The 21094-nt window shown below is 39.8% G+C and overlaps 39 non-coding genes and 6 pseudogenes across 39 annotated transcripts; all 45 read right to left on the bottom strand.

The window, feature by feature from the left end:
• Positions 1 to 328: 328 nt before the first annotated feature.
• Positions 329 to 447, bottom strand: LOC146052321 (5S ribosomal RNA). The gene has a single exon (XR_014467331.1). It is a non-coding gene; the product is annotated as a 5S ribosomal RNA (ribosomal RNA).
• A 346-nt stretch (positions 448 to 793) lies between these two features.
• On the bottom strand, positions 794 to 912 carry LOC146052470 (5S ribosomal RNA). The gene has a single exon (XR_014467465.1). It is a non-coding gene; the product is annotated as a 5S ribosomal RNA (ribosomal RNA).
• Positions 913 to 1257: 345 nt separating this feature from the next.
• On the bottom strand, positions 1258 to 1376 carry LOC146052337 (5S ribosomal RNA). Its single transcript, XR_014467345.1, has one exon. It is a non-coding gene; the product is annotated as a 5S ribosomal RNA (ribosomal RNA).
• Positions 1377 to 1720: 344 nt separating this feature from the next.
• Positions 1721 to 1839, bottom strand: LOC146052338 (5S ribosomal RNA). The gene has a single exon (XR_014467346.1). It is a non-coding gene; the product is annotated as a 5S ribosomal RNA (ribosomal RNA).
• A 345-nt stretch (positions 1840 to 2184) lies between these two features.
• LOC146052340 (5S ribosomal RNA) lies at positions 2185 to 2303 on the bottom strand. The gene has a single exon (XR_014467348.1). It is a non-coding gene; the product is annotated as a 5S ribosomal RNA (ribosomal RNA).
• A 345-nt stretch (positions 2304 to 2648) lies between these two features.
• On the bottom strand, positions 2649 to 2767 carry LOC146052295 (5S ribosomal RNA). The gene has a single exon (XR_014467307.1). It is a non-coding gene; the product is annotated as a 5S ribosomal RNA (ribosomal RNA).
• Positions 2768 to 3112: 345 nt separating this feature from the next.
• Positions 3113 to 3231, bottom strand: LOC146052354 (5S ribosomal RNA). Its single transcript, XR_014467360.1, has one exon. It is a non-coding gene; the product is annotated as a 5S ribosomal RNA (ribosomal RNA).
• Positions 3232 to 3576: 345 nt separating this feature from the next.
• On the bottom strand, positions 3577 to 3695 carry LOC146052320 (5S ribosomal RNA). Its single transcript, XR_014467330.1, has one exon. It is a non-coding gene; the product is annotated as a 5S ribosomal RNA (ribosomal RNA).
• Positions 3696 to 4040: 345 nt separating this feature from the next.
• Positions 4041 to 4159, bottom strand: LOC146052319 (5S ribosomal RNA). Its single transcript, XR_014467329.1, has one exon. It is a non-coding gene; the product is annotated as a 5S ribosomal RNA (ribosomal RNA).
• A 345-nt stretch (positions 4160 to 4504) lies between these two features.
• LOC146052469 (5S ribosomal RNA) lies at positions 4505 to 4623 on the bottom strand. Its single transcript, XR_014467464.1, has one exon. It is a non-coding gene; the product is annotated as a 5S ribosomal RNA (ribosomal RNA).
• Positions 4624 to 4968: 345 nt separating this feature from the next.
• Positions 4969 to 5087, bottom strand: LOC146052499 (5S ribosomal RNA). The gene has a single exon (XR_014467492.1). It is a non-coding gene; the product is annotated as a 5S ribosomal RNA (ribosomal RNA).
• A 344-nt stretch (positions 5088 to 5431) lies between these two features.
• LOC146052294 (5S ribosomal RNA) lies at positions 5432 to 5550 on the bottom strand. The gene has a single exon (XR_014467306.1). It is a non-coding gene; the product is annotated as a 5S ribosomal RNA (ribosomal RNA).
• Positions 5551 to 5895: 345 nt separating this feature from the next.
• On the bottom strand, positions 5896 to 6014 carry LOC146052339 (5S ribosomal RNA). The gene has a single exon (XR_014467347.1). It is a non-coding gene; the product is annotated as a 5S ribosomal RNA (ribosomal RNA).
• A 345-nt stretch (positions 6015 to 6359) lies between these two features.
• On the bottom strand, positions 6360 to 6478 carry LOC146052293 (5S ribosomal RNA). Its single transcript, XR_014467305.1, has one exon. It is a non-coding gene; the product is annotated as a 5S ribosomal RNA (ribosomal RNA).
• A 345-nt stretch (positions 6479 to 6823) lies between these two features.
• On the bottom strand, positions 6824 to 6942 carry LOC146052468 (5S ribosomal RNA). The gene has a single exon (XR_014467463.1). It is a non-coding gene; the product is annotated as a 5S ribosomal RNA (ribosomal RNA).
• Positions 6943 to 7287: 345 nt separating this feature from the next.
• LOC146052330 (5S ribosomal RNA) lies at positions 7288 to 7406 on the bottom strand. The gene has a single exon (XR_014467339.1). It is a non-coding gene; the product is annotated as a 5S ribosomal RNA (ribosomal RNA).
• Positions 7407 to 7750: 344 nt separating this feature from the next.
• LOC146052292 (5S ribosomal RNA) lies at positions 7751 to 7869 on the bottom strand. The gene has a single exon (XR_014467304.1). It is a non-coding gene; the product is annotated as a 5S ribosomal RNA (ribosomal RNA).
• Positions 7870 to 8215: 346 nt separating this feature from the next.
• On the bottom strand, positions 8216 to 8334 carry LOC146052466 (5S ribosomal RNA). The gene has a single exon (XR_014467462.1). It is a non-coding gene; the product is annotated as a 5S ribosomal RNA (ribosomal RNA).
• Positions 8335 to 8679: 345 nt separating this feature from the next.
• Positions 8680 to 8798, bottom strand: LOC146052201 (5S ribosomal RNA). The gene has a single exon (XR_014467222.1). It is a non-coding gene; the product is annotated as a 5S ribosomal RNA (ribosomal RNA).
• Positions 8799 to 9143: 345 nt separating this feature from the next.
• On the bottom strand, positions 9144 to 9262 carry LOC146052686 (5S ribosomal RNA; annotated as a pseudogene).
• A 345-nt stretch (positions 9263 to 9607) lies between these two features.
• Positions 9608 to 9716, bottom strand: LOC146052177 (5S ribosomal RNA; annotated as a pseudogene).
• A 345-nt stretch (positions 9717 to 10061) lies between these two features.
• LOC146052176 (5S ribosomal RNA) lies at positions 10062 to 10170 on the bottom strand (annotated as a pseudogene).
• A 345-nt stretch (positions 10171 to 10515) lies between these two features.
• LOC146052407 (5S ribosomal RNA) lies at positions 10516 to 10634 on the bottom strand. Its single transcript, XR_014467408.1, has one exon. It is a non-coding gene; the product is annotated as a 5S ribosomal RNA (ribosomal RNA).
• A 346-nt stretch (positions 10635 to 10980) lies between these two features.
• Positions 10981 to 11099, bottom strand: LOC146052517 (5S ribosomal RNA). The gene has a single exon (XR_014467508.1). It is a non-coding gene; the product is annotated as a 5S ribosomal RNA (ribosomal RNA).
• Positions 11100 to 11444: 345 nt separating this feature from the next.
• Positions 11445 to 11563, bottom strand: LOC146052291 (5S ribosomal RNA). The gene has a single exon (XR_014467303.1). It is a non-coding gene; the product is annotated as a 5S ribosomal RNA (ribosomal RNA).
• A 345-nt stretch (positions 11564 to 11908) lies between these two features.
• On the bottom strand, positions 11909 to 12027 carry LOC146052591 (5S ribosomal RNA). Its single transcript, XR_014467575.1, has one exon. It is a non-coding gene; the product is annotated as a 5S ribosomal RNA (ribosomal RNA).
• A 345-nt stretch (positions 12028 to 12372) lies between these two features.
• LOC146052289 (5S ribosomal RNA) lies at positions 12373 to 12491 on the bottom strand. The gene has a single exon (XR_014467302.1). It is a non-coding gene; the product is annotated as a 5S ribosomal RNA (ribosomal RNA).
• A 345-nt stretch (positions 12492 to 12836) lies between these two features.
• Positions 12837 to 12955, bottom strand: LOC146052465 (5S ribosomal RNA). Its single transcript, XR_014467461.1, has one exon. It is a non-coding gene; the product is annotated as a 5S ribosomal RNA (ribosomal RNA).
• A 345-nt stretch (positions 12956 to 13300) lies between these two features.
• Positions 13301 to 13419, bottom strand: LOC146052329 (5S ribosomal RNA). The gene has a single exon (XR_014467338.1). It is a non-coding gene; the product is annotated as a 5S ribosomal RNA (ribosomal RNA).
• A 344-nt stretch (positions 13420 to 13763) lies between these two features.
• Positions 13764 to 13882, bottom strand: LOC146052288 (5S ribosomal RNA). The gene has a single exon (XR_014467301.1). It is a non-coding gene; the product is annotated as a 5S ribosomal RNA (ribosomal RNA).
• Positions 13883 to 14227: 345 nt separating this feature from the next.
• LOC146052464 (5S ribosomal RNA) lies at positions 14228 to 14346 on the bottom strand. Its single transcript, XR_014467460.1, has one exon. It is a non-coding gene; the product is annotated as a 5S ribosomal RNA (ribosomal RNA).
• Positions 14347 to 14691: 345 nt separating this feature from the next.
• On the bottom strand, positions 14692 to 14810 carry LOC146052287 (5S ribosomal RNA). Its single transcript, XR_014467300.1, has one exon. It is a non-coding gene; the product is annotated as a 5S ribosomal RNA (ribosomal RNA).
• Positions 14811 to 15155: 345 nt separating this feature from the next.
• Positions 15156 to 15274, bottom strand: LOC146052653 (5S ribosomal RNA; annotated as a pseudogene).
• Positions 15275 to 15619: 345 nt separating this feature from the next.
• On the bottom strand, positions 15620 to 15728 carry LOC146052175 (5S ribosomal RNA; annotated as a pseudogene).
• Positions 15729 to 16073: 345 nt separating this feature from the next.
• On the bottom strand, positions 16074 to 16182 carry LOC146052174 (5S ribosomal RNA; annotated as a pseudogene).
• A 345-nt stretch (positions 16183 to 16527) lies between these two features.
• On the bottom strand, positions 16528 to 16646 carry LOC146052406 (5S ribosomal RNA). Its single transcript, XR_014467407.1, has one exon. It is a non-coding gene; the product is annotated as a 5S ribosomal RNA (ribosomal RNA).
• Positions 16647 to 16992: 346 nt separating this feature from the next.
• Positions 16993 to 17111, bottom strand: LOC146052602 (5S ribosomal RNA). Its single transcript, XR_014467585.1, has one exon. It is a non-coding gene; the product is annotated as a 5S ribosomal RNA (ribosomal RNA).
• Positions 17112 to 17456: 345 nt separating this feature from the next.
• On the bottom strand, positions 17457 to 17575 carry LOC146052285 (5S ribosomal RNA). The gene has a single exon (XR_014467298.1). It is a non-coding gene; the product is annotated as a 5S ribosomal RNA (ribosomal RNA).
• Positions 17576 to 17920: 345 nt separating this feature from the next.
• On the bottom strand, positions 17921 to 18039 carry LOC146052516 (5S ribosomal RNA). Its single transcript, XR_014467507.1, has one exon. It is a non-coding gene; the product is annotated as a 5S ribosomal RNA (ribosomal RNA).
• Positions 18040 to 18384: 345 nt separating this feature from the next.
• LOC146052284 (5S ribosomal RNA) lies at positions 18385 to 18503 on the bottom strand. The gene has a single exon (XR_014467297.1). It is a non-coding gene; the product is annotated as a 5S ribosomal RNA (ribosomal RNA).
• A 345-nt stretch (positions 18504 to 18848) lies between these two features.
• LOC146052463 (5S ribosomal RNA) lies at positions 18849 to 18967 on the bottom strand. Its single transcript, XR_014467459.1, has one exon. It is a non-coding gene; the product is annotated as a 5S ribosomal RNA (ribosomal RNA).
• A 345-nt stretch (positions 18968 to 19312) lies between these two features.
• Positions 19313 to 19431, bottom strand: LOC146052485 (5S ribosomal RNA). The gene has a single exon (XR_014467479.1). It is a non-coding gene; the product is annotated as a 5S ribosomal RNA (ribosomal RNA).
• A 345-nt stretch (positions 19432 to 19776) lies between these two features.
• On the bottom strand, positions 19777 to 19895 carry LOC146052283 (5S ribosomal RNA). The gene has a single exon (XR_014467296.1). It is a non-coding gene; the product is annotated as a 5S ribosomal RNA (ribosomal RNA).
• Positions 19896 to 20240: 345 nt separating this feature from the next.
• LOC146052282 (5S ribosomal RNA) lies at positions 20241 to 20359 on the bottom strand. The gene has a single exon (XR_014467295.1). It is a non-coding gene; the product is annotated as a 5S ribosomal RNA (ribosomal RNA).
• Positions 20360 to 20704: 345 nt separating this feature from the next.
• Positions 20705 to 20823, bottom strand: LOC146052462 (5S ribosomal RNA). The gene has a single exon (XR_014467458.1). It is a non-coding gene; the product is annotated as a 5S ribosomal RNA (ribosomal RNA).
• Between the last annotated feature and the right edge of the window lie 271 nt (positions 20824 to 21094).

Raw genomic sequence — 21094 nt, 5'->3', positions numbered from 1 at the left:
TTGCCCTCTTCTACTTCTATCACCAGGTAAGCTAATAAAAAAGTTTCCTAACTGTATTGGCTTACTGAAAAAAATCATGTGTTGGTAATGTAAAAAGACCTACAGGACATGATATTAGCAGGGGGTCTTAAATTAAACTACTAAAGAGGCTCAACACTGTTTAGCTGCCAAAAGCAGTTGGAATTGGGCCTAAACAGTGTGGTAATTCTTTAGGTGATGGCTATTGTGTCTGTTTGACCTCTTCCAAATGTCTGTACTGGCAATAAAAAGAAAAAGTTTCCAATTTAAATAGCTAGAGAATAAAAACAATTTGCCTGTAATGTGAAAAAACCTACAGCACCTGGTGTTCCCATGTGGTCTCCCACCCAAGTACTAACCAGGCCCAACACTGCTTAGCTTCCAAGATCAGACGAGATTGGGGCTATCCAATGTGGTATGGCTGTAGGTGAGATACGTGCACTTTTTTGCCCTCTTCTACTTCTATCACCAGGTAAGCTAATAAAAAAGTTTCCTAACTGTATTGGCTTACTGAAAAAAATCATGTGTTGGTAATGTAAAACGACCTACAGGACATGATATTAGCAGGGGGTCTTAAATTAAACTACTAAAGAGGATCAACACTGTTTAGCTGCCAAAAGCAGATGGAATTGGGCCTAAACAGTGTGGTAAGTCTTTAGGTGATGGCTATTGTGTCTGTTTGACCTCTTCCAAATGCCTGTACTGGCAATAAAAAGAAAAAGTTTCCAATTTAAATAGCTAGAGAATAAAAACAATTTGCCTGTAATGTGAAAAAAACCTACAGCACCTGGTGTTCCCATGTGGTCTCCCACCCAAGTACTAACCAGGCCCAACACTGCTTAGCTTCCAAGAACAGACGAGATTGGGCCTATCCAATGTGGTATGGCTGTAGGTGAAAAACAGGCACTTTTTAGCCCTCTTCTACTTCTATCACCAGGTAAGATAATAAAAAAGTTTCCTAACTGTATTGGCTTACTGAAAAAAATCATGTGTTGGTAATGTAAAAAGACCTACAGGACATGATATTAGCAGGGGGTCTTAAATTAAACTACTAAAGAGGCTCAACACTGTTTAGCTGCCAAAAGCAGTTGGAATTGGGCCTAAACAGTTTGGTAAGTCTTTAGGTGATGGCTATTGTGTCTGTTTGACCTCTTCCAAATGTCTGTGCTGGCAATAAAAAGATAAAGTTTCCTATTTAAATAGCTAGAGAATAAAAACAATTTGCCAGTAATGTGAAAAAACCTACAGCACCTGGTGTTCCCAAGTGGTCTCCCACCCAAGTACTAACCAGGCCCAACACTGCTTAGCTTCCAAGATCAGACGAGATTGGGCCTATGCAATGTGGTATGGCTGTAGGTGAGTTAAAGGCACTTTTTTGCCCTCTTCTACTTTTATCACCAGGTAAGCTAATACAAAAGTTTCCTAACTGTATTGGCTTACTGAAAAAAATCATGTGTTGGTAATGTAAAAAGACCTACAGGACATGATATTAGCAGGGGGTCTTAAATTAAACTACTAAAGAGGCTCAACACTGTTTAGCTGCCAAAAGCAGTTGGAATTGGGCCTAAACAGTGTGGTAAGTCTTTAGGTGATGGCTATTGTGTCTGTTTGACCTCTTCCAAATGTCTGTACTGGTAATAAAAAGAAAAAGTTTCCAATTTAAATAGCTAGAGAATAAAAACAATTTGCCTGTAATGTGAAAAACCTACAGCACCTGGTGTTCCCATGTGGTCTCCCACCCAAGTACTAACCAGGCCCAACACTGCTTAGCTTCCAAGATCAGATGAAATTGGGCCTATCCAATGTGGTATGGCTGTAGGTGAGATACATGCACTTTTTTGCCCTCTTCTACTTCTATCACCAGGTAAGCTAATAAAAAAGGTTCCTAACTGTATTGGCTTACTGAAAAAAATCATGTGTTGGTAATGTAAAACGACCTACAGGACATGATATTAGCAGGGGGTCTTAAATTAAACTACTAAAGAGGATCAACACTGTTTAGCTGCCAAAAGCAGATGGAACTGGGCCTAAACAGTGTGGTAAGTCTTTAGGTGATGGCTATTGTGTCTGTTTGACCTCTTCCAAATGCCTGTACTGGCAATAAAAAGAAAAAGTTTCCAATTTAAATAGCTAGAGAATAAAAACAATTTGCCTGTAATGTGAAAAAACCTACAGCACCTGGTGTTCCCATGTGGTCTCCCACCCAAGTACTAACCAGGCCCAACACTGTTTAGCTTCCAAGATCAGACGAGATTGGGCCTATCCAATGTGGTATGGCTGTAGGTGAAATACAGGCACTTTTTAGCCCTCTTCTACTTCTATCACCAGGTAAGCTAATAAAAAAGTTTCCTAACTGTATTGGCTTACTGAAAAAAATCATGTGTTGGTAATGTAAAAAGACCTACAGGACATGATATTAGCAGGGGGTCTTAAATTAAACTACTAAAGAGGCTCAACACTGTTTAGCTGCCAAAAGCAGTTGGAATTGGGCCTAAACAGTGTGGTAAGTCTTTAGGTGATGGCTATTGTGTCTGTTTGACCTCTTCCAAATGTCTGTACTGGCAATAAAAAGAAAAAGTTTCCAATTTAAATAGCTAGAGAATAAAAACAATTTGCCTGTAATGTGAAAAAACCTACAGCACCTGGTGTTCCCATGTGGTCTCCCACCCAAGTACTAACCAGGCCCAACACTGCTTAGCTTCCAAGATCAGACGAGATTGGGCCTATCCAATGTGGTATGGCTGTAGGTGAGATACATGCACTTTTTTGCCCTCTTCTACTTCTATCACCAGGTAAGCTAATAAAAAAGTTTCCTAACTGTATTGGCTTACTGAAAAAAATCATGTGTTGGTAATGTAAAACGACCTACAGGACATGATATTAGCAGGGGGTCTTAAATTAAACTACTAAAGAGGAACAACACTGTTTAGCTGCCAAAAGCAGTTGGAATTGGGCCTAAACAGTGTGGTAAGTCTTTAGGTGATGGCTATTGTGTCTGTTTGACCTCTTCCAAATGTCTGTACTGGCAATAAAAAGAAAAAGTTTCCAATTTAAATAGCTAGAGAATAAAAACAATTTGCCTGTAATGTGAAAAAACCTACAGCACCTGGTGTTCCCATGTGGTCTCCCACCCAAGTACTAACCAGGCCCAACATTGCTTAGCTTCCAAGAACAGACGAGATTGGGCCTATCCAATGTGGTATGGCTGTAGGTGAAATACAGGCACTTTTTAGCCCTCTTCTACTTCTATCACCAGGTAAGCTAATAAAAAAGTTTCCTAACTGTATTGGCTTACTGAAAAAAATCATGTGTTGGTAATGTAAAAAGACCTACAGGACATGATATTAGCAGGGGGTCTTAAATTAAACTACTAAAGAGGCTCAACACTGTTTAGCTGCCAAAAGCAGTTGGAATTGGGCCTAAACAGTTTGGTAAGTCTTTAGGTGATGGCTATTGTGTCTGTTTGACCTCTTCCAAATGCCTGTACTGGCAATAAAAAGAAAAAGTTTCCAATTTAAATAGCTAGAGAATAAAAACAATTTGCCTGTAATGTGAAAAAACCTACAGCACCTGGTGTTCCCATGTGGTCTCCCACCCAAGTACTAACCAGGCCCAACACTGCTTAGCTTCCAAGATCAGACGAGATTGGGGCTATCCAATGTGGTATGGCTGTAGGTGAGATACATGCACTTTTTTGCCCTCTTCTACTTCTATCACCAGGTAAGCTAATAAAAAAGTTTCCTAACTGTATTGGCTTACTGAAAAAAATCATGTGTTGGTAATGTAAAACGACCTACAGGACATGATATTAGCAGGGGGTCTTAAATTAAACTACTAAAGAGGATCAACACTGTTTAGCTGCCAAAAGCAGTTGGAATTGGGCCTAAACAGTGTGGTAATTCTTTAGGTGATGGCTATTGTGTCTGTTTGACCTCTTCCAAATGTCTGTACTGGCAATAAAAAGAAAAAGTTTCCAATTTAAATAGCTAGAGAATAAAAACAATTTGCCTGTAATGTGAAAAAACCTACAGCACCTGGTGTTCCCATGTGGTCTCCCACCCAAGTACTAACCAGGCCCAACACTGCTTAGCTTCCAAGATCAGACGAGATTGGGGCTATCCAATGTGGTATGGCTGTAGGTGAGATACATGCACTTTTTTGCCCTCTTCTACTTCTATCACCAGGTAAGCTAATAAAAAAGTTTCCTAACTGTATTGGCTTACTGAAAAAATCATGTGTTGGTAATGTAAAACGACCTACAGGACATGATATTAGCAGGGGGTCTTAAATTAAACTACTAAAGAGGATCAACACTGTTTAGCTGCCAAAAGCAGATGGAATTGGGCCTAAACAGTGTGGTAAGTCTTTAGGTGATGGCTATTGTGTCTGTTTGACCTCTTCCAAATGCCTGTACTGGCAATAAAAAGAAAAAGTTTCCAATTTAAATAGCTAGAGAATAAAAACAATTTGCCTGTAATGTGAAAAAAACCTACAGCACCTGGTGTTCCCATGTGGTCTCCCACCCAAGTACTAACCAGGCCCAACACTGCTTAGCTTCCAAGAACAGACGAGATTGGGCCTATCCAATGTGGTATGGCTGTAGGTGAAATACAGGCACTTTTTAGCCCTCTTCTACTTCTATCACCAGGTAAGCTAATAAAAAAGTTTCCTAACTGTATTGGCTTACTGAAAAAAATCATGTGTTGGTAATGTAAAAAGACCTACAGGACATGATATTAGCAGGGGGTCTTAAATTAAACTACTAAAGAGGCTCAACACTGTTTAGCTGCCAAAAGCAGTTGGAATTGGGCCTAAACAGTTTGGTAAGTCTTTAGGTGATGGCTATTGTGTCTGTTTGACCTCTTCCAAATGTCTGTGCTGGCAATAAAAAGATAAAGTTTCCTATTTAAATAGCTAGAGAATAAAAACAATTTGCCAGTAATGTGAAAAAACCTACAGCACCTGGTGTTCCCATGTGGTCTCCCACCCAAGTACTAACCAGGCCCAACACTGCTTAGCTTCCAAGATCAGACGAGATTAGGCCTATGCAATGTGGTATGGCTGTAGGTGAGTTAAAGGCACTTTTTTGCCCTCTTCTACTTCTATCACCAGGTAAGCTAATACAAAAGTTTCCTAACTGTATTGGCTTACTGAAAAAAATCATGTGTTGGTAATGTAAAAAGACCTACAGGACATGATATTAGCAGGGGGTCTTAAATTAAACTACTAAAGAGGCTCAACACTGTTTAGCTGCCAAAAGCAGTTGGAATTGGGCCTAAACAGTGTGGTAAGTCTTTAGGTGATGGCTATTGTGTCTGTTTGACCTCTTCCAAATGTCTGTACTGGTAATAAAAAGAAAAAGTTTCCAATTTAAATAGCTAGAGAATAAAAACAATTTGCCTGTAATGTGAAAAACCTACAGCACCTGGTGTTCCCATGTGGTCTCCCACCCAAGTACTAACCAGGCCCAACACTGCTTAGCTTCCAAGATCAGACGAGATTGGGCCTATCCAATGTGGTATGGCTGTAGGTGAGATACATGCACTTTTTTGCCCTCTTCTACTTCTATCACCAGGTAAGCTAATAAAAAAGGTTCCTAACTGTATTGGCTTACTGAAAAAAATCATGTGTTGGTAATGTAAAACGACCTACAGGACATGATATTAGCAGGGGGTCTTAAATTAAACTACTAAAGAGGATCAACACTGTTTAGCTGCCAAAAGCAGATGGAACTGGGCCTAAACAGTGTGGTAAGTCTTTAGGTGATGGCTATTGTGTCTGTTTGACCTCTTCCAAATGCCTGTACTGGCAATAAAAAGAAAAAGTTTCCAATTTAAATAGCTAGAGAATAAAAACAATTTGCCTGTAATGTGAAAAAACCTACAGCACCTGGTGTTCCCATGTGGTCTCCCACCCAAGTACTAACCAGGCCCAACACTGTTTAGCTTCCAAGATCAGACGAGATTGGGCCTATCCAATGTGGTATGGCTGTAGGTGAAATACAGGCACTTTTTAGCCCTCTTCTACTTCTATCACCAGGTAAGCTAATAAAAAAGTTTCCTAACTGTATTGGCTTACTGAAAAAAATCATGTGTTGGTAATGTAAAAAGACCTACAGGACATGATATTAGCAGGGGGTCTTAAATTAAACTACTAAAGAGGCTCAACACTGTTTAGCTGCCAAAAGCAGTTGGAATTGGGCCTAAACAGTGTGGTAAGTCTTTAGGTGATGGCTATTGTGTCTGTTTGACCTCTTCCAAATGTCTGTACTGGCAATAAAAAGAAAAAGTTTCCAATTTAAATAGCTAGAGAATAAAAACAATTTGCCTGTAATGTGAAAAAACCTACAGCACCTGGTGTTCCCATGTGGTCTCCCACCCAAGTACTAACCAGGCCCAACACTGCTTAGCTTCCAAGATCAGACGAGATTGGGCCTATCCAATGTGGTATGGCTGTAGGTGAGATACATGCACTTTTTTGCCCTCTTCTACTTCTATCACCAGGTAAGCTAATAAAAAAGTTTCCTAACTGTATTGGCTTACTGAAAAAAATCATGTGTTGGTAATGTAAAACGACCTACAGGACATGATATTAGCAGGGGGTCTTAAATTAAACTACTAAAGAGGATCAACACTGTTTAGCTGCCAAAAGCAGTTGGAATTGGGCCTAAACAGTGTGGTAAGTCTTTAGGTGATGGCTATTGTGTCTGTTTGACCTCTTCCAAATGTCTGTACTGGCAATAAAAAGAAAAAGTTTCCAATTTAAATAGCTAGAGAATAAAAACAATTTGCCTGTAATGTGAAAAAACCTACAGCACCTGGTGTTCCCATGTGGTCTCCCACCCAAGTACTAACCAGGCCCAACACTGCTTAGCTTCCAAGAACAGACGAGATTGGGCCTATCCAATGTGGTATGGCTGTAGGTGAAATACAGGCACTTTTTAGCCCTCTTCTACTTCTATCACCAGGTAAGCTAATAAAAAAGTTTCCTAACTGTATTGGCTTACTGAAAAAAATCATGTGTTGGTAATGTAAAAAGACCTACAGGACATGATATTAGCAGGGGGTCTTAAATTAAACTACTAAAGAGGCTCAACACTGTTTAGCTGCCAAAAGCAGTTGGAATTGGGCCTAAACAGTTTGGTAAGTCTTTAGGTGATGGCTATTGTGTCTGTTTGACCTCTTCCAAATGTCTGTGCTGGCAATAAAAAGATAAAGTTTCCTATTTAAATAGCTAGAGAATAAAAACAATTTGCCAGTAATGTGAAAAAACCTACAGCACCTGGTGTTCCCATGTGGTCTCCCACCCAAGTACTAACCAGGCCCAACACTGCTTAGCTTCCAAGATCAGACGAGATTGGGCCTATGCAATGTGGTATGGCTGTAGGTGAGTTAAAGGCACTTTTTTGCCCTCTTCTACTTCTATCACCAGGTAAGCTAATACAAAAGTTTCCTAACTGTATTGGCTTACTGAAAAAAATCATGTGTTGGTAATGTAAAAAGACCTACAGGACATGATATTAGCAGGGGGTCTTAAATTAAACTACTAAAGAGGCTCAACACTGTTTAGCTGCCAAAAGCAGTTGGAATTGGGCCTAAACAGTGTGGTAAGTCTTTAGGTGATGGCTATTGTGTCTGTTTGACCTCTTCCAAATGTCTGTACTGGTAATAAAAAGAAAAAGTTTCCAATTTAAATAGCTAGAGAATAAAAACAATTTGCCTGTAATGTGAAAAACCTACAGCACCTGGTGTTCCCATGTGGTCTCCCACCCAAGTACTAACCAGGCCCAACACTGCTTAGCTTCCAAGATCAGACGAGATTGGGCCTATCCAATGTGGTATGGCTGTAGGTGAGATACATGCACTTTTTTGCCCTCTTCTACTTCTATCACCAGGTAAGCAAATAAAAAACGGTTCCTAACTGTATTGGCTTACTGAAAAAAATCATGTGTTGGTAATGTAAAACGACCTACAGGACATGATATTAGCAGGGGGTCTTAAATTAAACTACTAAAGAGGATCAACACTGTTTAGCTGCCAAAAGCAGATGGAATTGGGCCTAAACAGTGTGGTAAGTCTTTAGGTGATGGCTATTGTGTCTGTTTGACCTCTTCCAAATGCCTGTACTGGCAATAAAAAGAAAAAGTTTCCAATTTAAATAGCTAGAGAATAAAAACAATTTGCCTGTAATGTGAAAAAACCTACAGCACCTGGTGTTCCCATGTGGTCTCCCACCCAAGTACTAACCAGGCCCAACACTGCTTAGCTTCCAAGAACAGACGAGATTGGGCCTATCCAATGTGGTATGGCTGTAGGTTAAATACAGGCACTTTTTAGCCCTCTTCTACTTCTATCACCAGGTAAGCTAATAAAAAAGTTTCCTAACTGTATTGGCTTACTGAAAAAAATCATGTGTTGGTAATGTAAAAAGACCTACAGGACATGATATTAGCAGGGGGTCTTAAATTAAACTACTAAAGAGGCTCAACACTGTTTAGCTGCCAAAAGCAGTTGGAATTGGGCCTAAACAGTGTGGTAAGTCTTTAGGTGATGGCTATTGTGTCTGTTTGACCTCTTCCAAATGTCTGTACTGGCAATAAAAAGAAAAAGTTTCCAATTTAAATAGCTAGAGAATAAAAACAATTTGCCTGTAATGTGAAAAAACCTACAGCACCTGGTGTTCCCATGTGGTCTCCCACCCAAGTACTAACCAGGCCCAACACTGCTTAGCTTCCAAGATCAGATGAGATTGGGCCTATCCAATGTGGTATGGCTGTAGGTGAGATACATGCACTTTTTTGCCCTCTTCTACTTCTATCACCAGGTAAGCTAATAAAAAAGTTTCCTAACTGTATTGGCTTACTGAAAAAAATCATGTGTTGGTAATGTAAAACGACCTACAGGACATGATATTAGCAGGGGGTCTTAAATTAAACTACTAAAGAGGATCAACACTGTTTAGCTGCCAAAAGCAGTTGGAATTGGGCCTAAACAGTGTGGTAAGTCTTTAGGTGATGGCTATTGTGTCTGTTTGACCTCTTCCAAATGTCTGTACTGGCAATAAAAAGAAAAAGTTTCCAATTTAAATAGCTAGAGAATAAAAACAATTTGCCTGTAATGTGAAAAAACCTACAGCACCTGGTGTTCCCATGTGTTCTCCCACCCAAGTACTAACCAGGCCCAACACTGCTTAGCTTCCAAGAACAGACGAGATTGGGCCTATCCAATGTGGTATGGCTGTAGGAGAAATACAGGCACTTTTTTGCCCTCTTCTACTTCTATCACCAGGTAAGCTAATAAAAAAGTTTCCTAACTGTATTGGCTTACTGAAAAAAATCATGTGTTGGTAATGTAAAAAGACCTACAGGACATGATATTATCAGGGGGTCTTAAATTAAACTACTAAATAGCCTCAACACTGTTTACCTGCCAAAAGCAGTTGGAATTGGGCCTAAACAGTGTGGTAAGTCTTTAGGTGATGGATATTGTGTCTGTTTTACCTCTTCCAAATGTCAGTGCTGGCAATAAAAAGAAAAAGTTTCCAATTTAAATATCTAGAGAATAAAAACAATTTGCCAGTAATGTGAAAAAACCTACAGCACCTGGTGTTCCCATGTGGTCTCCCACCCAAGTACTATCCAGGCCCAACACTGCTTTGCTTCCAAGATCAGGCCTATCCAATGTGGTATGGCTGTAGGTGAGATACAGGTACTTTTTTGCCCTCTTCTACTTCTATCACCAGGTAAGCTAATACAAAAGTTTCCTAACTGTATTGGCTTACTGAAAAAAATCATGTGTTGGTAATGTAAAAAGACCTACAGGACATGATATTAGCAGGGGGTCTTAAATTAAACTACTAAAGAGGCTCAACACTGTTTAGCTGCCAAAAGCAGTTGGAATTGGGCCTAAACAGTGTGGTAAGTCTTTAGGTGATGGCTATTGTGTCTGTTTGAACTCTTCCAAATGTCTGTGCTGGCAATAAAAAGAAAAAGTTTCCAATCTAAATAGCTAGAGAATAAAAACAATTTGCCAGTAATGTGAAAAAACCTACAGCACCTGGTGTTCCCATGTGGTCTCCCACCCAAGTACTATCCAGGCCCAACACTGCTTTGCTTCCAAGATCAGGCCTATCCAATGTGGTATGGCTGTAGGTGAGATACAGGTACTTTTTTGCCCTCTTCTACTTCTATCACCAGGTAAGCTAATACAAAAGTTTCCTAACTGTATTGGCTTACTGAAAAAAATCATGTGTTGGTAATGTAAAAAGACCTACAGGACATGATATTAGCAGGGGGTCTTAAATTAAACTACTAAAGAGGATCAACACTGTTTAGCTGCCAAAAGCAGTTGGAATTGGGCCTAAACAGTGTGGTAAGTCTTTAGGTGATGGCTATTGTGTCTGTTTGAACTCTTCCAAATGTCTGTGCTGGCAATAAAAAGAAAAAGTTTCCAATCTAAATAGCTAGAGAATAAAAACAATTTGCCAGTAATGTGAAAAAACCTACAGCACCTGGTGTTCCCATGTGGTCTCCCACCCAAGTACTAACCAGGCCCAACACTGCTTAACTTCCAAGATCAGACGAGGTTGGGCCTATCCAATGTGGTATGGCTGTAGGTGAGATACAAGCACTTTTTTGCCCTCTTCTACTTCTATCACCAGGTAAGCTAATAAAAAAGTTTCCTAACTGTATTGGCTTACTTAAAAAAAATCATGTGTTGGTAATGTAAAAAGACCTACAGGACATGATATTAGCAGGGGGTCTTAAATTAAACTACTAAAGAGGCTCAACACTGTTTAGCTGCCAAAAGCAGTTGGAATTGGGCCTAAACAGTGTGGTAATTCTTTAGGTGATGGCTATTGTGTCTGTTTGACCTCTTCCAAATGTCTGTACTGGCAATAAAAAGAAAAAGTTTCCAATTTAAATAGCTAGAGAATAAAAACAATTTGCCTGTAATGTGAAAAAACCTACAGCACCTGGTGTTCCCATGTGGTCTCCCACCCAAGTACTAACCAGGCCCAACACTGCTTAGCTTCCAAGATCAGACAAGATTGGGCCTATCCAATGTGGTATGGCTGTAGGTGAGATACAGGCACTTTTTTGCCCTCTTCTACTGCTATCACCAGGTAAGCTAATAAAAAAGTTTCCTAACTGTATTGGCTTACTGAAAAAAATCATGTGTTGGTAATGTAAAAAGACCTACAGGACATGATATTAGCAGGGGGTCTTAAATTAAACTACTAAACAGGCTCAACACTGTTTAGCTGCCAAAAGTAGTTGGAATTGAGCCTAAACAGTGTGGTAAGTCTTTAGCTGATGGCTATTGTGTCTGTTTGACCTCTTCCAAATGTCTGTGCTGGCAATAAAATGAAAAAGTTTCCAATATAAATAGCTAGAGAATAAAAACAATTTGCCAGTGATGTGAAAAAACCTACAGCACCTGGTGTTCCCATGTGGTCTCCCACCCAAGTACTAACCAGGCCCAACACTGCTTAGCTTCCAAGATCAGACGAGATTGGGCCTATCCAATGTGGTATGGCTGTAGGTGAGTTAAATTCACTTTTTTGCCCTCTTCTACTTTTATCACCAGGTAAGCTAATAAAAAAGTTTCCTAACTGTATTGGCTTACTGAAAAAAATCATGTGTTGGTAATGTAAAAAGACCTACAGGACATGATATTAGCAGGGGGTCTTAAATTAAACTACTAAAGAGGCTCAACACTGTTTAGCTGCCAAAAGCAGTTGGAATTGGGCCTAAACAGTGTGGTAAGTCTTTAGGTGATGGCTATTGTGTCTGTTTGACCTCTTCCAAATGTCTGTACTGGCAATAAAAAGAAAAAGTTTCCAATTTAAATAGCTAGAGAATAAAAACAATTTGCCTGTAATGTCAAAAAACCTACAGCACCTGGTGTTCCCATGTGGTCTCCCACCCAAGTACTAACCAAGCCCAACACTGCTTAGCTTCCAAGATCAGACAAGATTGGGCCTATCCAATGTGGTATGGCTGTAGGTGAGATACAGGCACTTTTTTGCCCTCTTCTACTTCTATCACCAGGTAAGCTAATAAAAAAGTTTCCTAACTGTATTGGCTTACTGAAAAAAATCATGTGTTGGTAATGTAAAAAGACCTACAGGACATGATATTAGCAGGGGGTCTTAAATTAAACTACTAAAGAGGCTCAACACTGTTTAGCTGCCAAAAGCAGTTGGAATTGGGCCTAAACAGTGTGGTAAGTCTTTAGGTGATGGCTATTGTGTCTGTTTGACCTCTTCCAAATGTCTGTACTGGCAATAAAAAGAAAAAGTTTCCAATTTAAATAGCTAGAGAATAAAAACAATTTGCCTGTAATGTGAAAAAACCTACAGCACCTGGTGTTCCCATGTGGTCTCCCACCCAAGTACTAACCAGGCCCAACACTGCTTAGCTTCCAAGATCAGACGAGATTGGGCCTATCCAATGTGGTATGGCTGTAGGTGAGATACATGCACTTTTTTGCCCTCTTCTACTTCTATCACCAGGTAAGCTAATAAAAAAGTTTCCTAACTGTATTGGCTTACTGAAAAAAATCATGTGTTGGTAATGTAAAACGACCTACAGGACATGATATTAGCAGGGGGTCTTAAATTAAACTACTAAAGAGGATCAACACTGTTTAGCTGCCAAAAGCAGTTGGAATTGGGCCTAAACAGTGTGGTAAGTCTTTAGGTGATGGCTATTGTGTCTGTTTGACCTCTTCCAAATGTCTGTACTGGCAATAAAAAGAAAAAGTTTCCAATTTAAATAGCTAGAGAATAAAAACAATTTGCCTGTAATGTGAAAAAACCTACAGCACCTGGTGTTCCCATGTGGTCTCCCACCCAAGTACTAACCAGGCCCAACACTGCTTAGCTTCCAAGAACAGACGAGATTGGGCCTATCCAATGTGGTATGGCTGTAGGTGAAATACAGGCACTTTTTAGCCCTCTTCTACTTCTATCACCAGGTAAGCTAATAAAAAAGTTTCCTAACTGTATTGGCTTACTGAAAAAAATCATGTGTTGGTAATGTAAAAAGACCTACAGGACATGATATTAGCAGGGGGTCTTAAATTAAACTACTAAAGAGGCTCAACACTGTTTAGCTGCCAAAAGCAGTTGGAATTGGGCCTAAACAGTTTGGTAAGTCTTTAGGTGATGGCTATTGTGTCTGTTTGACCTCTTCCAAATGTCTGTGCTGGCAATAAAAAGATAAAGTTTCCTATTTAAATAGCTAGAGAATAAAAACAATTTGCCAGTAATGTGAAAAAACCTACAGCACCTGGTGTTCCCATGTGGTCTCCCACCCAAGTACTAACCAGGCCCAACACTGCTTAGCTTCCAAGATCAGACGAGATTGGGCCTATGCAATGTGGTATGGCTGTAGGTGAGTTAAAGGCACTTTTTTGCCCTCTTCTACTTCTATCACCAGGTAAGCTAATACAAAAGTTTCCTAACTGTATTGGCTTACTGAAAAAAATCATGTGTTGGTAATGTAAAAAGACCTACAGGACATGATATTAGCAGGGGGTCTTAAATTAAACTACTAAAGAGGCTCAACACTGTTTAGCTGCCAAAAGCAGTTGGAATTGGGCCTAAACAGTGTGGTAAGTCTTTAGGTGATGGCTATTGTGTCTGTTTGACCTCTTCCAAATGTCTGTACTGGTAATAAAAAGAAAAAGTTTCCAATTTAAATAGCTAGAGAATAAAAACAATTTGCCTGTAATGTGAAAAACCTACAGCACCTGGTGTTCCCATGTGGTCTCCCACCCAAGTACTAACCAGGCCCAACACTGCTTAGCTTCCAAGATCAGACGAGATTGGGCCTATCCAATGTGGTATGGCTGTAGGTGAGATACATGCACTTTTTTGCCCTCTTCTACTTCTATCACCAGGTAAGCTAATAAAAAAGGTTCCTAACTGTATTGGCTTACTGAAAAAAATCATGTGTTGGTAATGTAAAACGACCTACAGGACATGATATTAGCAGGGGGTCTTAAATTAAACTACTAAAGAGGATCAACACTGTTTAGCTGCCAAAAGCAGATGGAATTGGGCCTAAACAGTGTGGTAAGTCTTTAGGTGATGGCTATTGTGTCTGTTTGACCTCTTCCAAATGCCTGTACTGGCAATAAAAAGAAAAAGTTTCCAATTTAAATAGCTAGAGAATAAAAACAATTTGCCTGTAATGTGAAAAAACCTACAGCACCTGGTGTTCCCATGTGGTCTCCCACCCAAGTACTAACCAGGCCCAACACTGCTTAGCTTCCAAGAACAGACGAGATTGGGCCTATCCAATGTGGTATGGCTGTAGGTTAAATACAGGCACTTTTTAGCCCTCTTCTACTTCTATCACCAGGTAAGCTAATAAAAAAGTTTCCTAACTGTATTGGCTTACTGAAAAAAATCATGTGTTGGTAATGTAAAAAGACCTACAGGACATTATATTAGCAGGGGGTTTTAAATTAAACTACTAAAGAGGCTCAACACTGTTTAGCTGCCAAAAGCAGTTGGAATTGGGCCTAAACAGTGTGGTAAGTCTTTAGGTGATGGCTATTGTGTCTGTTTGACCTCTTCCAAATGTCTGTACTGGCAATAAAAAGAAAAAGTTTCCAATTTAAATAGCTAGAGAATAGAAACAATTTGCCTGTAATGTGAAAAAACCTACAGCACCTGGTGTTCCCATGTGGTCTCCCACCCAAGTACTAACCAGGCCCAACACTGCTTAGCTTCCAAGATCAGACGAGATTGGGCCTATCCAATGTGGTATGGCTGTAGGTGAGATACATGCACTTTTTTGCCCTCTTCTACTTCTATCACCAGGTAAGCTAATAAAAAAGTTTCCTAACTGTATTGGCTTACTGAAAAAAATCATGTGTTGGTAATGTAAAACGACCTACAGGACATGATATTAGCAGGGGGTCTTAAATTAAACTACTAAAGAGGATCAACACTGTTTAGCTGCCAAAAGCAGTTGGAATTGGGCCTAAACAGTGTGGTAAGTCTTTAGGTGATGGCTATTGTGTCTGTTTGACCTCTTCCAAATGTCTGTACTGGCAATAAAAAGAAAAAGTTTCCAATTTAAATAGCTAGAGAATAAAAACAATTTGCCTGTAATGTGAAAAAACCTACAGCACCTGGTGTTCCCATGTGTTCTCCCACCCAAGTACTAACCAGGCCCAACACTGCTTAGCTTCCAAGAACAGACGAGATTGGGCCTATCCAATGTGGTATGGCTGTAGGTGAAATACAGGCACTTTTTTGCCCTCTTCTACTTCTATCACCAGGTAAGCTAATAAAAAAGTTTCCTAACTGTATTGGCTTACTGAAAAAAATCATGTGTTGGTAATGTAAAAAGACCTACAGGACATGATATTATCAGGGGGTCTTAAATTAAACTACTAAATAGCCTCAACACTGTTTACCTGCCAAAAGCAGTTGGAATTGGGCCTAAACAGTGTGGTAAGTCTTTAGGTGATGGATATTGTGTCTGTTTTACCTCTTCCAAATGTCAGTGCTGGCAATAAAAAGAAAAAGTTTCCAATTTAAATATCTAGAGAATAAAAACAATTTGCCAGTAATGTGAAAAAACCTACAGCACCTGGTGTTCCCATGTGGTCTCCCACCCAAGTACTATCCAGGCCCAACACTGCTTTGCTTCCAAGATCAGGCCTATCCAATGTGGTATGGCTGTAGGTGAGATACAGGTACTTTTTTGCCCTCTTCTACTTCTATCACCAGGTAAGCTAATACAAAAGTTTCCTAACTGTATTGGCTTACTGAAAAAAATCATGTGTTGGTAATGTAAAAAGACCTACAGGACATGATATTAGCAGGGGGTCTTAAATTAAACTACTAAAGAGGCTCAACACTGTTTAGCTGCCAAAAGCAGTTGGAATTGGGCCTAAACAGTGTGGTAAGTCTTTAGGTGATGGCTATTGTGTCTGTTTGAACTCTTCCAAATGTCTGTGCTGGCAATAAAAAGAAAAAGTTTCCAATCTAAATAGCTAGAGAATAAAAACAATTTGCCAGTAATGTGAAAAAACCTACAGCACCTGGTGTTCCCATGTGGTCTCCCACCCAAGTACTATCCAGGCCCAACACTGCTTTGCTTCCAAGATCAGGCCTATCCAATGTGGTATGGCTGTAGGTGAGATACAGGTACTTTTTTGCCCTCTTCTACTTCTATCACCAGGTAAGCTAATACAAAAGTTTCCTAACTGTATTGGCTTACTGAAAAAAATCATGTGTTGGTAATGTAAAAAGACCTACAGGACATGATATTAGCAGGGGGTCTTAAATTAAACTACTAAAGAGGATCAACACTGTTTAGCTGCCAAAAGCAGTTGGAATTGGGCCTAAACAGTGTGGTAAGTCTTTAGGTGATGGCTATTGTGTCTGTTTGAACTCTTCCAAATGTCTGTGCTGGCAATAAAAAGAAAAAGTTTCCAATCTAAATAGCTAGAGAATAAAAACAATTTGCCAGTAATGTGAAAAAACCTACAGCACCTGGTGTTCCCATGTGGTCTCCCACCCAAGTACTAACCAGGCCCAACACTGCTTAACTTCCAAGATCAGACGAGGTTGGGCCTATCCAATGTGGTATGGCTGTAGGTGAGATACAAGCACTTTTTTGCCCTCTTCTACTTCTATCACCAGGTAAGCTAATAAAAAAGTTTCCTAACTGTATTGGCTTACTTAAAAAAAATCATGTGTTGGTAATGTAAAAAGACCTACAGGACATGATATTAGCAGGGGGTCTTAAATTAAACTACTAAAGAGGCTCAACACTGTTTAGCTGCCAAAAGCAGTTGGAATTGGGCCTAAACAGTGTGGTAATTCTTTAGGTGATGGCTATTGTGTCTGTTTGACCTCTTCCAAATGTCTGTACTGGCAATAAAAAGAAAAAGTTTCCAATTTAAATAGCTAGAGAATAAAAACAATTTGCCTGTAATGTGAAAAAATCTACAGCACCTGGTGTTCCCATGTGGTCTCCCACCCAAGTACTAACCAGGCCCAACACTGCTTAGCTTCCAAGATCAGACAAGATTGGGCCTATCCAATGTGGTATGGCTGTAGGTGAGATACAGGCACTTTTTTGCCCTCTTCTACTGCTATCACCAGGTAAGCTAATAAAAAAGTTTCCTAACTGTATTGGCTTACTGAAAAAAATCATGTGTTGGTAATGTAAAAAGACCTACAGGACATGATATTAGCAGGGGGTCTTAAATTAAACTACTAAACAGGCTCAACACTGTTTAGCTGCCAAAAGTAGTTGGAATTGAGCCTAAACAGTGTGGTAAGTCTTTAGCTGATGGCTATTGTGTCTGTTTGACCTCTTCCAAATGTCTGTGCTGGCAATAAAATGAAAAAGTTTCCAATATAAATAGCTAGAGAATAAAAACAATTTGCCAGTGATGTGAAAAAACCTACAGCACCTGGTGTTCCCATGTGGTCTCCCACCCAAGTACTAACCAGGCCCAACACTGCTTAGCTTCCAAGATCAGACGAGATTGGGCCTATCCAATGTGGTATGGCTGTAGGTGAGTTAAATTCACTTTTTTGCCCTCTTCTACTTTTATCACCAGGTAAGCTAATAAAAAAGTTTCCTAACTGTATTGGCTTACTGAAAAAAATCATGTGTTGGTAATGTAAAAAGACCTACAGGACATGATATTAGCAGGGGGTCTTAAATTAAACTACTAAAGAGGCTCAACACTGTTTAGCTGCCAAAAGCAGTTGGAATTGGGCCTAAACAGTGTGGTAAGTCTTTAGGTGATGGCTATTGTGTCTGTTTGACCTCTTCCAAATGTCTGTACTGGCAATAAAAAGAAAAAGTTTCCAATTTAAATAGCTAGAGAATAAAAACAATTTGCCTGTAATGTCAAAAAACCTACAGCACCTGGTGTTCCCATGTGGTCTCCCACCCAAGTACTAACCAGGCCCAACACTGCTTAGCTTCCAAGATCAGACAAGATTGGGCCTATCCAATGTGGTATGGCTGTAGGTGAGATACAGGCACTTTTTTGCCCTCTTCTACTTCTATCACCAGGTAAGCTAATAAAAAAGTTTCCTAACTGTATTGGCTTACTGAAAAAAATCATGTGTTGGTAATGTAAAAAGACCTACAGGACATGATATTAGCAGGGGGTCTTAAATTAAACTACTAAAGAGGCTCAACACTGTTTAGCTGCCAAAAGCAGTTGGAATTGGGCCTAAACAGTGTGGTAAGTCTTTAGGTGATGGCTATTGTGTCTGTTTGACCTCTTCCAAATGTCTGTACTGGCAATAAAAAGAAAAAGTTTCCAATTTAAATAGCTAGAGAATAAAAACAATTTGCCTGTAATGTGAAAAAACCTACAGCACCTGGTGTTCCCATGTGGTCTCCCACCCAAGTACTAACCAGGCCCAACACTGCTTAGCTTCCAAGATCAGACGAGATTGGGCCTATCCAATGTGGTATGGCTGTAGGTGAGATACATGCACTTTTTTGCCCTCTTCTACTTCTATCACCAGGTAAGCTAATAAAAAAGTTTCCTAACTGTATTGGCTTACTGAAAAAAATCATGTGTTGGTAATGTAAAACGACCTACAGGACATGATATTAGCAGGGGGTCTTAAATTAAACTACTAAAGAGGATCAACACTGTTTAGCTGCCAAAAGCAGATGGAATTGGGCCTAAACAGTGTGGTAAGTCTTTAGGTGATGGCTATTGTGTCTGTTTGACCTCTTCCAAATGCCTGTACTGGCAATAAAAAGAAAAAGTTTCCAATTTAAATAGCTAGAGAATAAAAACAATTTGCCTGTAATGTGAAAAAACCTACAGCACCTGGTGTTCCCATGTGGTCTCCCACCCAAGTACTAACCAGGCCCAACACTGCTTAGCTTCCAAGAACAGACGAGATTGGGCCTATCCAATGTGGTATGGCTGTAGGTGAAACAGAGGCACTTTTTAGCCCTCTTCTACTTCTATCACCAGGTAAGCTAATAAAAAAGTTTCCTAACTGTATTGGCTTACTGAAAAAAATCATGTGTTGGTAATGTAAAAAGACCTACAGGACATGATATTAGCAGGGGGTCTTAAATTAAACTACTAAAGAGGCTCAACACTGTTTAGCTGCCAAAAGCAGTTGGAATTGGGCCTAAACAGTGTGGTAAGTCTTTATGTGATGGCTATTGTGTCTGTTTGACCTCTTCCAAATGTCTGTACTGGCAATAAAAAGAAAAAGTTTCCAATTTAAATAGCTAGAGAATAAAAACAATTTGCCTGTAATGTGAAAAACCCTACAGCACCTGGTGTTCCCATGTGGTCTCCCACCAAAGTACTAACCAGGCCCAACACTGCTTAGCTTCCAAGATCAGACGAGATTGGGCCTATCCAATGTGGTATGGCTGTAGGTGAGATACAGGCACTTTTTTGCCCTCTTGTACTTCTATCACCAGGTAAGCTAATACAAAAGTTCCCTAACTGTATTGGCTTACGGAAAAAAATCATGTGTTGGTAATGTAAAAAGACCTACAGGACATGATATTAGCAGGGGGTCTTAAATTAAACTACAAAAGAGGCTCAACACTGTTTAGCTGCCAAAAGCAGTTGGAATTGAGCCTAAACAGTGTGGTAAGTCTTTAGCTGATGGCTATTGTGTCTGTTTGACCTCTTCCAAATGTCTGTGCTGGCAATAAAATGAAAAAGTTTCCAATATAAATAGCTAGAGAATAAAAACAATTTGCCAGTGATGTGAAAAAACCTACAGCACCTGGTGTTCCCATGTGGTCTCCCACCCAAGTACTAACCAGGCCCAACACTGCTTAGCTTCCAAGATCAGACGAGATTGGGCCTATCCAATGTGGTATGGCTGTAGGTGAGTTAAATTCACTTTTTTGCCCTCTTCTACTTCTATCACCAGGTAAGCTAATAAAAAAGTTTCCTAACTGTATTGGCTTACTGAAAAAAATCATGTGTTGGTAATGTAAAAAGACCTACAGGACATGATATTAGCAGGGGGTCTTAAATTAAACTACTAAAGAGGCTCAACACTGTTTAGCTGCCAAAAGTAGTTGGAATTGGGCCTAAACAGTGTGGTAAGTCTTTAGGAGATGGCTATTGTGTCTGTTTGACCTCTTCCAAATGTCTGTACTGGCAATAAAAAGAAAAAGTTTCCAATTTAAATAGCTAGAGAATAAAAACAATTTGCCTGTAATGTGAAAAAACCTACAGCACCTGGTGTTCCCATGTGGTCTCCCACCCAAGTACTAACCAGGCCCAACACTGCTTAGCTTCCAAGATCAGACGAGATTGGGCCTATCCAATGTGGTATGGCTGTAGGTGAGATACATGCACTTTTTTGCCCTCTTCTACTTCTATCACCAGGTAAGCTAATAAAAAAGTTTCCTAACTGTATTGGCTTACTGAAAAAAATCATGTGTTGGTAATGTAAAACGACCTACAGGACATGATATTAGCAGGGGGTCTTAAATTAAACTACTAAAGAGGATCAACACTGTTTAGCTGCCAAAAGCAGATGGAATTGGGCCTAAACAGTGTGGTAAGTCTTTAGGTGATGGCTATTGTGTCTGTTTGACCTCTTCCAAATGCCTGTACTGGCAATAAAAAGAAAAAGTTTCCAATTTAAATAGCTAGAGAATAAAAACAATTTGCCTGTAATGTGAAAAAACCTACAGCACCTGGTGTTCCCATGTGGTCTCCCACCCAAGTACTAACCAGGCCCAACACTGCTTAGCTTCCAAGAACAGACGAGATTGGGCCTATCCAATGTGGTATGGCTGTAGGTGAAACACAGGCACTTTTTAGCCCTCTTCTACTTCTATCACCAGGTAAGCTAATAAAAAAGTTTCCTAACTGTATTGGCTTACTGAAAAAAATCATGTGTTGGTAATGTAAAAAGACCTACAGGACATGATATTAGCAGGGGGTCTTAAATTAAACTACTAAAGAGGCTCAACACTGTTTAGCTGCCAAAAGCAGTTGGAATTGGGCCTAAACAGTGTGGTAAGTCTTTAGGTGATGGCTATTGTGTCTGTTTGACCTCTTCCAAATGTCTG

Source organism: Crinia signifera, unplaced genomic scaffold, assembly GCF_055691185.1.
Source record: "Crinia signifera unplaced genomic scaffold, ASM5569118v1 HAP2_SCAFFOLD_111, whole genome shotgun sequence".
NCBI lineage: Eukaryota > Metazoa > Chordata > Amphibia > Anura > Myobatrachidae > Crinia > Crinia signifera.
The sequence above is the reverse complement of the archived record's forward strand: the minus strand, read 5'-3'. Positions and strand labels throughout refer to the sequence as shown.